The sequence below is a fragment of the Chenopodium album genome, chromosome 7 (genome assembly GCF_948465745.1).
Source record: "Chenopodium album chromosome 7, dcCheAlbu1.1, whole genome shotgun sequence".
Taxonomy (NCBI): Eukaryota; Viridiplantae; Streptophyta; class Magnoliopsida; order Caryophyllales; family Amaranthaceae; genus Chenopodium; species Chenopodium album.
Genome location: NC_137840.1, coordinates 27,785,431 through 27,794,148, shown reverse-complemented (window position 1 = coordinate 27,794,148; position 8,718 = coordinate 27,785,431).

The following is an 8,718-nucleotide window of genomic DNA, read 5'->3' as shown; positions in this document are numbered from 1 at the left end:
TATTTTCCTCAAAAACACTCTTTTATTTTGATTAAAACTCTAAAAAGTCAAAAGAAATCATTTTATCAATGCTAAATGAATTAGGAATGAAAAGAACCTTCTCGAAGAATCTAGATGACTAAAACCATTCCTAATTGCATTAGGAACGATAAATCCATATTAGGCCCTCCCCTATATCATTGGGCCGCATATAAGGTTTAAACCGGGCCCAGTTTAGAAATTTGGCTATAACTTCCTCAATATTCATCGGAATTGGGCTTATAATATATCGTTGGAAAGCTCTTTTCAAGCCCTAACCAACTACACTACTATTGGACCCATATCATGGACCAACCAAACTGGATTGGCTATTTTCTTAAAATAGGTTTTCAAAAACAGAGAGAAAAGGAAAGAAATTAAAACTATCCGCAACACTAGAATTTCCACACTTTCACTTCATTCGATTATGATTCGACAAGAAAAGTACTCATCACAGGGTTTGGTTTTGGGGAGACACAAATGGGTGTATACGGAAGCCCCAACTTTGACTGAGTTTGGAGAAACTCAAGTTTGGAAACAAAAGTCAAAGTATCGATAGGGACAAAGAATGATTCAGAACGTTCTGCCATCCTAAATCACTCTTGTAACGCCGATATCTGCAAACTAGCGTTAGTTAAACAGATAAAAGAGTTGAAAAACGTGTATCTTGCACCGTCGAGCACGTGTCTCTTAAAGTAACCGATTTGTTGCTGTATTTCTGTATTTTTGTATTTTTGACGACCTGTTGCAAGCTACAGAATGCCGCCTGAAGACTGCTACGCTTGTAACTGCCTCCAATTCCGCCATGATAGACTTCTGCAACCTAGAGAACCCCATCGAAGATTGCTTTGCTTGAAGCAATCTCTAGTTGTTTGTGACAACTCTCCACAAGCTATGGAACGCTGCCGAAGATGTCCTCGCTTGAAGCTACCCTTATTTGTTACGATAACATTCTGATGAAAATTACCGAAGACCTACTGTAGGGATTATTTCAATCGTTAATCCCCTAGCTTGAACTCCACTGTGATCATACACTGAAGTACGGTGGCGTCCAAAGGGACAGAAAATAGAGCAAAAGAGTCGCCGACAAGTTTTAGGAAATTTTAAACCGGTCACGAGGTGAAGGTTACACTCCGTAACGATCCAAGAGATCCTCAACTCCATAAGGTCTTGAACCAAATAGGGTTCGGGGATTAAGGTACAAATCCAAATTAAAAGAGATTAAACCTGCTCTAATAATAGGCGTCTACTTTATTCAGATCGTATTCATGTGTGCTTTCTGACTAAAATGAAATCATAAGGTTTAACCCTAAACCTGTTTATCTATGTTGGTTGAATATTAATGCACAAATAAAACTATTATTGGCGATCACTAAAATTATAATCATATTAACCCTAAACAAGATTATTAAATGTCTTATTAAGCGTGATTACAAGTACCAATTCCCTTTAAACTTGCATAAAAAGGCGTGATCAAGCAATAACAATAAATATCAAGCAACATAATATATAATCATCATAATAATAATAAAAATATTAATTATTATAACAATCATAAAATTATAATCATAATAATAATAATTAAAATAATCATAATCACAATTAATAAGATTATCCGCAAAAACAGAGAGAAGAGAAAAGAAATTAAAACTATCCGCAACACTAAACTTTCCACACTTTCACTTCATTCGATTATGATTAGACGCAAAAGGTACTCATCACTGGGTTTGGTTTTGGGGAGACACAAATGGGTGTTTACAGAAGCCCCCACTTTGACTGAGTTTGGAGAAACATAAGTTTCGAAAACTAAAGCCAAAGTATCGATAGGGACGGAGAATGATTCAGAACGTTCTGCGATACTAAATCACTCTTGTAACGCCGATACCTGCAAACTAGCGTTAGTTAAACAGATAAAAGAGTTAAGAAACACGTATCATGCACCTACAAGCACACGTCTCTAAAAGTAACCGATTTGCTGCCGCTTTACTGTTTTTTTTATGACCTCCTGCCAAGAGAATGCCATCCCGCTTGAAAACTACTACGTTTGTAACTGCTTCCAATATTGAAGATTGCTTTGCTTGAAACTATCCTCTTCCGCTTTGATAATATTCCACGTCCAAGGGAAAATTATCGAAAATCTCTTTGCTTGAAACAATCTTCTTCCGCTTTATGACCATCTTCCATGTCTAAGGGAACATGATCAAAGATAACTTCGCTTGAATTTACCTTCAGTTATTTATGACAACTCTCCACAATCTAGGGAACGACATCTTGCTGTTTTGATGTTCACTCGTCTCTGAACAAAGAGCTTCTTTTTTTGGATATGTCCACGCGCCTCTGAACAAAGAGCTTCTTTTTTTGGATATGTCCACGCGCCTCTTCACAAAGAGCTTCTTTATACTTTTTTTTGGATATGAACTTCTGAATGATGTGTCCACGCGTCTCTTAACAAAGAGCTTGATAATAGGATGCCCACGTGTCTCTAAGCAAAAGAGCTTGATGGAAATGTTCACACGTCTCTGAACAAAAGAGCTTTTGAAAGAAATGTCCACGCGTCTCTGAACAAATAGGGCTTTTGATGATATGTTCACGTGTCTCTGAATAAATAGAGCTTTTTATGATATGTCCACGCGTCTCTGAACAATAGAGCTTAAATGAAATGTGCACGCGTCTCTAAACAATATATCTTAAATGGATTGTCCACGCGTCTCTAAACAAAAGAGCTTGAAAATAGGATGCCCACGCGTCTCTGAGCAACAGAGCTTGAATGAAATGTCCACGCGTCTCTGAACAAAAGAGCTTGAAAATAGGATGCCCGCGCGTCTCTGAGCAAAAGAGCTTAAAAGGACTGTCTACGCGTCTTTGAAAAAAAGAGCTTTGAAAGAAATGTCCACACGTCTCTGAACAAAAGAGCTTTGATGATAATATTCCAAAGAAAAATTTCCGAAGACAACCGCTTATCGATCTCTAAAGCTCGCTTGAACTTTGCTTCCGCTAAAACTAGTATGTTAGTGTCTCCGTGATGAGCCAATTCTTAGGTGCTTTAAGCTAAGTGAGACGATCTTTCATCAGGTCGATCACTTATTGTGATTGTAATTAAACAGAGTACTTAATCATGTCAATTTGCTCATAAGAGCTAACTGGCGCACCAAGGAACCCGAAATTGTTGTATGAGGTCGAAATCACCATTGTGAGAGGCTTTGAGCTCTATCGCAGCTGAAATATCTCTGGCGCCAAGAACTGGCTCTGTCGCCAGACGTTGGGATCAAGCGTCAAGCGCTAAAACCTGCTGCTAGACGCTAGATGTTGTCATCTGGCGCTGGAGTAGGGTCTTCCCCATTCTACTGCACCTATATTTATTTTTTAGTATAGAACTTTGCTATTCTCTTTAATTATCTTAGGGTTGACCTAAGGTTTAACGTTGCTTGACTCATTGATTTGACATGACTCAAGGTATAAACTTGACTCGTTGTGATTGACTCGAGGTTAACTCGACTCGAAGTGAAATGAAACGTGTGACTCATGACCCATGTGTGCATAGTGTTGATTCAATGTGACTCAAAAATGCAAAAAAGCAAAAATTTCCCGTCGTTTTTGTGGAGTGTACCGACTTTCTCCCGAAAAAAGAAAGACGCGAAAAAGAATCGAAGTTTTTGAAGGTGCTTGTTGAATAAGCTTAATCAAATGTTATTTGATACTATCTCTCAAGGTGCAAGGATTAATCCATCCTAGGCTATCTTAATGGTTGACTCAATGATGAAAGTATTTGGGTAACTTAGGCACGGAGGCTAAGCACTTCATACTTTTTGATGTAGTGAAAATTATGATTGATAAGTGATGTTGATATGACAAGGCATGCTTTAGTGTTGTATTAAGATTCCATGACAAAGGGTTCCTAAGGGAAGTATATTTGGTCATGTATGTGTGATGTGTGTGAATGTGATACTAAAGTTAGGTGGCAAAGCCTAAGCGTGTGGAAAGATATTATTTTTTAAAAGAGTCGAATGGTGATGACTCTTAAGCTAGGTAGGCTAATGATGTGGGGATCAAGCCCCCAAGTCTAGCTCTACATGGATAGGGATGAGCATAGGAGATCCCTTGATATGATCATGGTGTAAGTGTGTGAATTTGAGTATGAATGCATTTTTATTACGGCCGCACATCGATGTGAGGTTGCCTACGTATCCGTTAGGAATTAGGCCGAACGTAGCTCAAGTCGAACCTCGCACAAGTATGTGTATACCTCACAAAGATCTTTTTAAGGGTTGTAACGTGGTTAGGCTAAAGGTTATAGAAGAAGGGGATAAAGGCTCAAGACCCTCGATAAGCCCCTAAGGTGTGCAACTTTGCTTTTTGAGTATTTATATTTTTATGCTTGAGGACTTTAACTCTTTTTTAGCTATCTTTTCTCTTTTGCTTTAGCATTTATTTTATAAGTGTGGGCAATCGCGATCATGCGGTCTATCAATCACTTGGCATTCATGTTTCTCAGGCACGGTACCGAGCACTCGATAAGAGACGCAATCTGACACGTGTTCTTATCAAAGATATTTTCATATCAAAGTCATTGGAACACTCACCCTTTTGTACACTTTGATTTATTTTTAATTGCTATTTTTTTTATTCACTCAAGCTTTTAATGAAATTGAAAATTGCATAAGTTGTACATCATCCCATCCCAAGGTTAGTTAGATATGGGTTGAAAAATGAAAAGTCTATCATTAGGCAAGGCTCAAAGTGGCTTATAAAAAAAAAGATTGCATATTTGAAGGGTGAAAGGTAATATGATGTGGCTACAAGGGGTGCCTCAAATCATTGGTATACCTTGTGCTTAGCTCGACATGGATTTTTTTTTTTAAATTTTTTTTTGATGCAATATAATGAAATGATCATATGTAATAGAATAAATGCTCATTTTATTAAAAAGGGGAAAAGAAAGAATCTACAAAATTAATCTAAGGGAAAAGAAAAGTTCTTATGCTAGACTTATTGGGGAAAGGGTAAATAAAGAAAAAGAAAGAAGATGTCATGAAATCTCATCATTGAAGTTCTCCTCTTGTCCTGTGTTGTTTGCTTTATCATCACTCGCTCTTCTTGTTAACTGGAGGTGTGGGAAGCTTGTTATTATCAATCAAATGTTGGATAGCCTCCTTTAGCTTCCAACAACTCTCAGTAGCATGACCCCTACCTTGATGGTACTTACAGCGCACATTTGGATTCCAACTAGGCAACCTCTTCTCAAGCGGGGGATATTGAAGAGGTCCAATATGAGTAATGAGTCCCTTGCCATGGAGTCGATCGAAAGCATCATCGTAGCTAATTCCAATAGGGGTAAAATCCCTTTTTGTTGCTTTCTAAATCTTAAGATCTCATTAAGGTCAATAGTACCAACACTGTTACTCGAGTAGGTGTTTTCGGAAGAAGAAGGATAGTCGTTCTTCTTCCCTTTACAGGCACTGTTATTAACGTTACTAATCTTGGCCTTTTTGTCGCGTAGAGAAACATAAAGGAGATTAGAATCAATGAAGTCTTGAACATGATCCTTAAGGGAGAGACATTTTTCGGTAGTGTGACCGCGACCTCTATGGTACCGACAATAGGAATTTGGATCCAAAACGTTTTTCAGATGGAGGGTCTTGACTGGGACCAATGGAGTGAATATGACCTTGATCATGAAGACAGTCAAAAGCTTCATTGTAAGTCATTCCTATGGGTGTGTATTCTTCAATGGTCCGTTTTGCCCGTGGCTTAGGAGCATTGAGTTCTTCATTAAACCCTTGGCGAGGATTTTGTTCGATGACCATCACCCGATTTGCTAATCCTTCTACCATATTTAGGAGCATGACAACAACATCTTGCAGTTTTTGAATGTCCTCTTTTATACTTGACAAGTCTTCCCTGATATTATCTAAGAAAAGACTTTCATCCCCCCCAATCATGGCCACTTCATCGAGAGAGGTTATATAAGTTGTCTCGATCATGGGGTCAACTACAGGTGTGATAAGAAGTGATGGATCGAAGGATGCCTGATCTTCTTTGATGGCTAGAATTTCAGAAGTTTCATTGTTATTGATCAGATCTTGAATAGCTTCTTTGAGTTTCCAACACTGCTCAGTGTCGTGACTCTTTCCTTAGTGATATTTGCAGTGCTTATTGGGGTCCCACTTGGGTGACCTGGCTTCGGGAACTAGAAGAGAAAAAAAATTAAAACTATCCGCAACACTAAACTTTCCACACTTTCACTTCATTCGATTATGATTCAACGCGAAAGGTACTCATCACTGGGTTTGGTTTTGAGGAGACACAAATGGGTGTTAACGCGAAAGGTACGCTTGTCGATCTTTAAAAGCTCGCTTGAACTTTTCTTCCGTTATGCCAGTACGTCGGCGCTTCTGCTGTTTTTAAACCTGTATGTCGGTGCCTTGCGCTGAATGAACCGGTATGTCGGTGCCTTGCTGAATGAACCAGTATGTCGGTGCCTTGCTGAATGAGCCAATGCTTAGACTCTTTAAGCTAAGTGAGACGATTATTCATCAGGTCGATCACTTTATGTAATTGTAATCAAGCCGATTACTACAATCATGCAAATCACATAGAGGGGCTAAGTGGCGTACCAAGGGGCTTAAAATATATTGCAAGAGGTTGAAACAACCGTACTGAGTGGCTGAACAGTCTGGCGCCGCTGAAACACTGCTAGCACCGCATATTTGGCTGTAGCGTTAGACGCTGGAACTAGCGCAAGGCGCTAAGCCTTATGGACTGACGCAAAGGTCTTTCGCTTGGCGCTAGAGTCCGTTTTTCCATAAATACCCTTCTCTTCTTCATTTCCGGTGCTGCTGCTCGTGTTTTTGCTCAAGAATTGCTCAGAACATCATTTGGCTCGTTTTTGTTCGTTTCTTAACCGAATTCACTCTAATTTGTTGCAAATCAAAGCTTATTGCATTCATTTTCGCGATCTATGTAAGTTTCCTCCAAACTCACGCCAGTTTTAATGAATTTTGCATGTATTTGTTTACGAATTTCTATAAATTCAAAATTTAAATTGCTAAATTCTCTTTGTTAATAAAATTTTATGCCATGAAATTGCATGATTATGTTTATATATTGCTTTGGGAGTGATTTGAGACTTGTTTGACTCAATTTGGTTAAGAAACGAACAAATCACCATTGTTGGACCTCTTAAGGTCGGGAAAATAATGTGGCTTGTTCTTGATGTTTTTGTAGCAATTCTTGTCCAATTTGTCACTATAATTACTATAGTATTGCAAGATTTTTTTTGAATCCTTGAAAAATGCCGTATATGCTCAATTTGAATTTGTGCTATGTTTTAGTATCATGCAGCTAGGTGAACCTTAGATACTATAGAACTTTAATTTATGATGATTTTGCACAATGTAGCATTGCTAGACAGCGAGGTTTGGGTTCGCGGTCCCGAGACGTTCGACGGGAGCATGAGCCCGTAGAGGACGACGCTAATCCGTTCACTTCGCTCGGCCGACTCCCTGAGTGGGATGAGCGGACTTTGTACTTCTCTCCCGTCCACCACATCTCTGAGAGGGTGAGGACGCGATGCCATGGTTCCGGTTGCGAAACCTTGGGCGACCTGTACAAGATGTACATCGCCAATGACGACAAGGTGAGACTTCTATGGGAGTCTTGCACACTGACTGCACTCTTCGAGACCATAGAGGCCTTGATTGCCTCTAGCGGGGGTCACTATGTGGTTCGTGCAATGGTGGAGTTCTTTTGGGACACCACCAACACTTTCCACTTCCCTGGGGTGAGATGATGGTCACCCCGACCAATTTCAGTCTCATTACAGGATTGAAGTTTGGCTATGTGGCGCTGCCGTTCAACAATAAGATCAACGCTTTTTCTCTCGAGGTCGAGTAGTTGTTGGGTTTGATTGTTGTTCGGGCTCGAGCTGAGGTGGAGCTAAGCGCGAGGGGGATTCGCCGCTCGACTCTAGCATCGGCTTTTGATGATGATGCAACTACCCGAGAGCAGCGGGTGCGCATCTTTGTACTCATCTTGCTGTCAGGGACGTTCTCCCCTGACAAGGGTAGTAGAGCGCTACTTTACTACCTTCCTACTATCCGTGATCTACACCGGATCAGGACTTACGACTGGGCCAGCTTGGCCTCTTCTAACTTCATCCGAGCGTTACGGGACTCGTCTCGACATCGGTCCTTCACAGGGAACATTGCTCTATCTTGATTTTGGAGGGTCGTAGAGGTATACCTTATTTCCTGTAAAGTGTAGCTCTAAGCTTTAGTTAGCACTCGTTGATAATTTTTGCCTTTTGTAGATCTATTTCTACGAGTACTTTCCCTCAGCTGCGCCGGTGAGACCGTCGCCGCGTAGATTTCCAGTGAGTACTTCCTGGGGAAGCCGCCGTGTTGGGATGTCCACTTCTTATGTCCTGGGTTGGATTATCTCAGTATGGTTCTTTACATATTTGAACATTTTGTGATACCTTTGATAGATTCTTGTCTGATAGGTGTTCTTTGTAGGAGCTTGACGTGTTGTACCGGCCGTGGGTCGACTTGGCTGTCCCTGGGCTAGCCGCGCAGTATTCCGCTAAGCGTCGCTATTTCTTAGGGACATATGGAGCGATCGCTGGTCTTGGAGAGAGGGTTGCTATTCAGCATTCTTCAGATACTTTTGTCGTTCTTGCTCCTCCACCGCGCCACATGTTTA